Source organism: Pygocentrus nattereri, chromosome 24, assembly GCF_015220715.1.
Source record: "Pygocentrus nattereri isolate fPygNat1 chromosome 24, fPygNat1.pri, whole genome shotgun sequence".
Classification (NCBI taxonomy): Eukaryota; Metazoa; Chordata; class Actinopteri; order Characiformes; family Serrasalmidae; genus Pygocentrus; species Pygocentrus nattereri.
Window position 1 is genome coordinate 10,632,927 of NC_051234.1, and position 7,945 is coordinate 10,640,871.

Consider the following 7,945-nt stretch of genomic DNA (forward strand, 5'->3'; position numbering starts at 1 on the left):
CCCACCACGCCACCCCAAATAATAATAATACAAACTAATGAACAAATAATAAAACTAAGTTTAAGTCTGAAAAGCACTTATTAGCAGCTTATTTCCCTTATACAGCTGTATGCAAAAGTTTGGGCACCCCTGGTTCAAGCCTGGAGCGTAAACAAGTTAAACATCCACTACAGAGACACACTTCTGTACACTTTAATACACAACTGCAGTATATTTACGAAATTGTACATAATGAAAAAATGTTATGGCACCTTTTTTATGTTATGTCTTATCCCCCCCCCCCCAATATATTAAACTCACTAAAAGCTACAATTTGCAGAAAAATGCCATATTTAAGTGTTTTCTCTGTAGAAGATGTGTCCACTCTGCATTACGCTGAAAGTGGACTCTTTTCGTGCTCTTACACCAGAGGCTGCCGAGACAGAAAAGCTCCTGGAGCTGATGAAAGTATGTCAATGTGGTCAAAAGCATTAGACAAAAGGCTGAACAAGAAACAATACTCAGAAATGTCTCAGAAGGAGTTGTGTAGGATGTGCTGAAGACAAACAACACTCCGGTTCAAAAAAACAACATCATAAAGCAGAAATCTGAAGGCCGCAGTTGGTCTGTGTTGATTATGGAATGGAATTATTAATGTAATATATGTAACTGATTATGATACTGTTTGATAAAGTATGCACATACTTTTTGGGCAAAATGAAATTCTCAGGCAATTCTGAACCCTCAATGACCTGACCGCTCCAACTGTCCATCAAAGGCCTTTCAATCAAAGCCCTGTTATATCAGCAGAGATTCACTTCAGAGAAACTTGTGTTTTACTCCTAAATCTTAGAGGTCAAGAAACATTTCTATGTGGACAAAACTGTTTAACCGACGATGTTCTGATAAAGAACCATAGGCTAATATACCCACATCAAAAGGGAAACGGTTTGCTGTGGTGAAATGTGTAATCTAACATATAGTGAGGCAGTTTTCCTGATTAAAATACATCATAATCTACACACGATTCGTTTGTGTGCAAAAGTTTTGGCGCCCCGGGCAACTCCTTTCTTGTTGGTGATTTTCTCCATGAAATTAAGTTTACGCACCCACTTGCTTTGCTGAGTTTATCACACTGAAAAATTTTAAAAAATAATAATTAATTGAATAAACATTCAATGTGGTCTGGGCAAAAGTAACGGGGCATTTTGTGTTTTATGTTGTATTCTTTGCTACACATCCAATATCATTCAACTCTTCACCGCCGCTGTGTGACAGCCTTTACAGCTTACCCATTTCATTATGCAGAATTCTGAAAAAATTAGTGGAGATCCCCTTTGAACTGCAAATAAACAGAAACTGTGCCTTAAAATTAGCAGAAAAATGCAAATTCAAGTGTGCTCTCTGAAGAGGATTTTCACTTCATTCGACCAGGGGTGCACAAACTTTTTCACACAGAATACATGATCTATACATATCTATAACTTTCATAATGGTTTTTGAATCTGTTTCCAAATTAATATCAACAGCAAAGTGACTCTTGAGAAGAAGCAGAGCCCCAGAGTTCGCTTCAGACATTACATTATCAAGCCAGAGCTTCAAACTGCAGACTGGAAACTCTCTAGTGGCTCCCTCTAGTGGCGGAGTGAGAAACAGCGCGTTGACTTCAAGAGCTGCTGAGCGTTCAGTGAAGCGCTAAAGAAGCACTGATTTGAGTATATTGCATGTATGTTTTGTTTAACTACTGTCTGATGATTTACTGTCACACGCATATGAACTTGAGTGACATCCCATTCTTAATCTATATGGTTTAATATGATGTCGGTCCACCCTTTGCAGCTATAACAGCTTCAAGTCTTCTGGGAAGGCTTTCCACAAGGTTAAGGAGTGTGTTTATGGGAATTTTTGACCATTCTTCCAGAAGCGCATTTGTGACGTCAGACACTGTTGTTGGACGAGAAGGCCACAGTCTCCGCTCTAATTCACCCCAATGGTGTTCTGTCAGGTTTAGGTCAGGACTCTGTGCAAGCCGGTCAAGTTCTTCCACACCAAACTCGCTCATCCATGTCTTTATGGACCTTGCTTTGTGCACTGGTGCACAGTCATGTTGGAACAGGAAGGGGCCGTCCCCAAACTGTTCCCACAAAGTTGGGAGCATGAAATTGTCCAAAATCTCTTGGTGCTGAAGCATTAAGAGTTCCTTTCACTGGAACTAAGGGGCCGAGCCCAACTCCTGAAAAACAACCCCACACCATGATCCCCCCTCCACCAAACTTTACAATCAGCACAATGCAGTCAGATAAGTACCATTCTGGTAACTGCCGAACCCAGACTCATCCATCGGATTGCCAGATGGAGAAGCATGATTCATCACTTCAGAGAACACGTCTCCACAGCTCTAGAGTCCAGTGGAGGTGCTTTACACCCCTTTGAACTGCAAATAAACAGAAACTGTGCCTTAAAATGAGCAGAAAAATGTCAAATTCAAGTGTGCTCTCTGTAGAGGATTTTCACTTCAACAAAAACATGTCATTCGACCAGGGGTGCGCAAACCTTTCCACACAGAATACATGATCTATATATATCTATAACTTTCATAATGGTTTTTGAATCTGTTTCCAAATTAATATCAACAGCAAAGTGACTATTGAGAAGAAGCAGAGCCCCAGAGTTCGCTTCAGACATTACATAATCAAGCCAGAGCTTCAAACTGCAGACTGGAAACTCTCTGGCTCCCTCTAGTGGCGGAGTGAGAAACAGCGCGTATATATATATATATATATATATATATATATATATATATATGTGTGTGTGTGTGTGTGTGTGTGTGTGTGTGTATATGTCAAAGAGCAGGTACTATTTGGGTGGTGGGTCATTCTCAGCATTGCAGTAACACTGATGTGGTGGTGGTGTGTTAGTGTATGTTGCGCTGGTCTGAGTGGATCAGACACAAACAATTCTTGTTTGAATTTTCCCATTCCACCTTAAATGGAGCAGAAGTTACATTCTGGTGCTTCAGTCCTCAGAACTGCTGGACTATTTAAGGTGGAATGGGAACGTTAGCTAACTAGCTACCGAGACATTAGCATGCTTTTAGCGATTTTCATGTTTGTTATGGAGAAAACAACCATAATACATTGAAACAACATGAAACTAAGATAATACAGTGGTTATCTTTATTTTTTAATGGAGAAAATACTTACATTTGTGGCAAGGGGTGAAATGGGACTGGGCCTAAGACTCGCGGTGGTAATTTGGAGACTAAAAAGTACTTATTAAGTGAAAGTTGTTTGCATTAAACAGTGCTGTGATATCAAAAGTTCATTATTATACGACAAAATGTTTAAAAATCATGAAATGGCCGCGGTAGTTTTATGGACAACCGAATGTTCTGATTCAGCCTCTATGGTTGCTTAGCAGCGATATCCAACTCTAAAGGAACTACATTTCTTGGCAGAATACTTGTTTATGGCGATTATTATTAACAATAACACATTCTTTTCAGGAGAAATTGTGTATTTTATCACATTTTGTGTCGGCAGTTGTATAAAAGCAATAAGCCGCGAGAGGCTGTGCGCTACAGTGTTTTTATCACAGGGAAAGGAGGTTTTATACACCCTTCCCGTGATAAAATCGCAGTAACCCTTGGTGGTTCATTGCGTACTGCTTTATTGAATACTATTAAAGTGTGATCAGGGCTTTAGATTATGTGAAAGAGAGCATAAAACTGAATCCACACCAACAAAACTTTACAAAGTTTCACAAATCTTGGGCTGCGCAATCTGGACACAAGATGGCGCCCAAACGCAATCAACTGACCAGCAGTAATGCCTGGCACACGAATGGCATTTACTTCATGCATGAAAATGATAAGGCTGTTTGGTTTGTTGCCACAACTTTCTAAATACTAAAAACATTAAAATTTATCATGCTGTAAAAATAAAGAAAGTACCTATTCTGTATATTCTAATGCTACTACAAATGCACGTACAGTAGAATATACAGCATAGGCCTGTGCAGTAATGTCCCTCTGGCATTATTCCACACCACTTTCTCTCTATTAGAGCACTTTAACATCACTTGATCACTGAATTTCCTGTTTACCTCACAGCCCATTACATTAAGAGTGAAAGGAAGCCGTCACGGTGAAGTGGAGAAGACTAGATGCTTGAGATTTTCACTGTTTTGGAAAGACTGAAATAGACGATGAAGAAAGTAACTTCATATCTGCTTTTGTCCCTGAAGATTTGGTGCCCAGAGCAGCACCAGAGTCACAAAGCATCGTTCATACGGCAGGCCGAAGAAGGCGAGGCCTCTGAAAACCAAACAGCGGAGGCCCCGGGGAGGCGGTTAGCCTGCATGACTCATACTTCTATATTCACTGCAAGAGTTTTCCTTCCACTTAAGGCCAAACAGCTACTCTGCCCACCATTCACTTCTTCCATTCTGCCCTCTCTGAGCTTCTACATTTCACTTCACTTCATATGCACATGACTTCTACTGTACTCTCGACAACATTCAGTGGTGGATGAAGTACACAAACCATGTACTTGAGTTAAAGCAGAGATACCCAAGGTAAAATATTTCTCCAGTAAAGATGTTGCTGCCTTTAGACCTCCACTTGAGTAAAAGTACAAAAGTATTTCCCTTCAAATGTACTTAAGTATCAAAAGTAAAAGTACTAAAAGATTAATTATGGCTCTGATGTCCTGTTATCATTTTTATAACAAGACTCTTACAACTCATTTTAGGTGAAAAAAACAGTCTTTTAATAGAACGGCATTAATTAGTGATGTTGACGTCTATTAAAATGATCACAAGCACAAAACACTGAAGGTAAACAGTTTCCATCAGGTAGAACTGAGTGGCTCTGAAATCACTTTTACAAACAAAGTTTCAGTTTAAGATTTATTTACAACTTAGTTACAAGTTGAAGTTTAATAAAAACTGGCTTTAAACTCAGGATCACAGATGAGCTCCTTTACTATGTTGATCTGTAGGCCTCTGTTCATAAACATAAACCAGCCCAAACTAATTTACTATAAAATGAAATCGTGTTTGTAGAAATTCAGAAAAAAGCCACGTCAGTCACGACTGCATATGTGGACATATTTCTATACTGTGCTCTATTCACACAAAGTTAGGTTAGTTCATCATTTATGTTGAACAGACTCTCCCAAAATGTTACACTGCTGCGCTGACGCCGAACTGTGTGCTGCACTGGGTCGGTGTGACCAACAGGTCAAAACAAGCTCAGAACAAAGTGACCGCTGGGCCCTGATTGATGTTCTTGCTTTGCGCTTCTTTCATTTTTCTTTCAGCGTAAATTTTTTTTTGGAGAGTCTGTTCGACATAAATGATGAACTAACCTAACTTTGTGTAAATAGAGCACAATATAGAAATATGTCCACATATGCAGTCGAGACTGACGTGGCTTTTTTCTGAATTTCTACAAACACCATTTTATTTTATAGTAAATTAGTTTGGGCTGGTTTATGTTTATGAACAGAGGCCTACAGATCAACATAGTAAAGGAGCTCATCTGTGATCCTGAGTTTAAAGCCAGTTTTTATTCAACTTAAACTTGGAACTAAGTTGTAAATAAATCTGAAACTGAAACTTTGCTTGTGTGTAAAAAGTGATTTCAGAGCCACTCGGTTCTCCCTGATGGAAACTGTTTACCTTCAGTGTTTTGTGCTTATGATCATTTTAATAGACGTCAGCATCACTAATTAATGACATTCTATTAAAAGACTGGTTTACCAAGAGAGACGCTGGAGGACTTTCACCTGAAATGAGTTCATGAAGCAAGTCTTGTTATAAAAATACTAACAGGCCATTAGAGCCAGAATTACTCTTTTAATACTTTTACTTTTGATACTTAAATACATTTGAAGGCAAATACTTTTGTACTTTTACTCAAATGGAGGTCTAAAGGGAGGAACTTCTACTTTTACTGGAGTAATATTTTACCTTGGGTGTCTCTGCTTTAACTCAAGTACATGATTTGTGTAAAGGGAAGTGACCACTATTATTTGATATGTTAGTGCTTTGTATTATTTGTAATGCTTCACTGGCACATACCAAATAAAGTAATCCCACAGTGAAAGGGGCCAAGATCATATAGCTTTATTCTCTGTTTATGAGTATTAATTTGAGCGTTTAGTTGTATGCTAATGTGGCTAACCACTGCTAAAACCATTGGGGATCAGTCAGTGTGATCTCAGTGTTATCATGTTAACTGGAGCCTCCAGCTTCCATTAATTAACAGTACTGTTAGCATCTTTAGCTGCAGTATTCCTTAAACAGATGGCAGCAGTTTCCTTCCTATTTCCACCAACAGTGCACTGTTTCTGTGGAATAGCCTCAGCTTTTTCCTGCATCTGTAGAACCCCACCCAGCTAGCTACATTCCTGACCCAAACATACTGGCCTCACCAAAGTCCAGATTTTAGAGTGATATCACTGCTGAGAGGAGCGACATCATGACGGAATCCAACCATGTTTTTCATTCTGTGTTTAAGTTGTGCAAACCCAACTGAAAAAGTTGGGACGGTGTGTGAAATGCTAATAAAACAAAGCAGTCAGAAGTAAAATGACATGTATTCAACTGGAAACAACACAAAAACACAATGTTTTCAGTAAATATACACTCTTAAAAAAAGTTCAAGAGTTTCTAGTACAGACAATGGTTCTATATAGAACCATAAACACTCTAAGAACCATATACATTCTTAAATGGCTGTTTGTATGATGAAATGGTTCTTCAGATTGATGGAGAATGTGTTGTATATGGTTCTACACAGCACCAAAATGGGTTCTTCTATTGTTATGATGTCAAGCTTGTAACAATAGAAGAACCCTTTTTTGGTGCTATTTAGAACCATTTTCAAAAAGGTTCTATATAGAACCATACAGTACATCTTTACCAAAGTACAGAGATGGGGGAGTAGCTAAGTAGTGCTACTTTTTGTGGCTAACAGTTGTAGCGCCTACATATTTTTGTGCAGCTATAGTGAAAACTTTTGCTACAATTTGCCTTCAGTCTTCAGTCAATCTGTGCAAAATCTGAACCACAGAGTGCGGTCGTTCACTGGGCCAGAGGCGACTGTGCAGTAACGACTGAGCCGCAGCTGTTCGAGCAAATGGTCAAGCGCTGATCACCCCTTACTTAGCTCAGGGGTTGCAACCGAAGTCCTTTCAACAAAAATGAAACCACCTGTTATATTAACCATCTTGGCTGTAAGTGTGTCTCAGTATGTGCTGATGTTCTAGTTCAGGCTAAAAATATAATATAAACGAAAACCCACTTACGTTGCTCTGCTTTAACCCTTAGCTCAGCTGTAGCCACTTTTCTCGCATCTCCAGCAGGAAACCTTTCCATGAGTTTCTTGTAAAATGTCTCTAAATGTTTGACTTTTTATGAAGCTGAAGTCGCTTCTCATTCTCCAGCGTATCAGCTGTACAATCCGGTGCCTCAGGCACCATTTAAGGTGGAACAGGAGAATTCAAACGAGAAGCTGGCGAAAGAAAAGCGACTGCAGCTTCACGGGTTGTTGCAGTTAAACATATCAAGAAACCAGCTGGAGTGATTATAAATGCAAGTCCCTTTATCTCCAAATTATTGACATTCATCTTGAATCTTTCTCATTGCCTTTTCAGTATCTGCATTGCAGTCAGTGTGTCAGTCTTCAGTGTTAAAGGTTGGTGAGCAGTATTTTAACAGTTGACAGTGCTCTGCACAAAATTGTTTGGTTTTTAGTTATTTTTGTTGATTTTCGTTAGGAAAGGCTGGAATGATTGATTTTGCCATTACTTAGTCTAATTTTTGTTGGATATCACGCCTTTGGGTATGTTAGTCTGACAGTTGGTTACAATTAAACTCACTTTTTGTTGATCTTTTTGTATATTTGCAGTGTTTCAATTGTACGTTTCTCACTGGTACATGACTAAATGCAGTGTCTTTT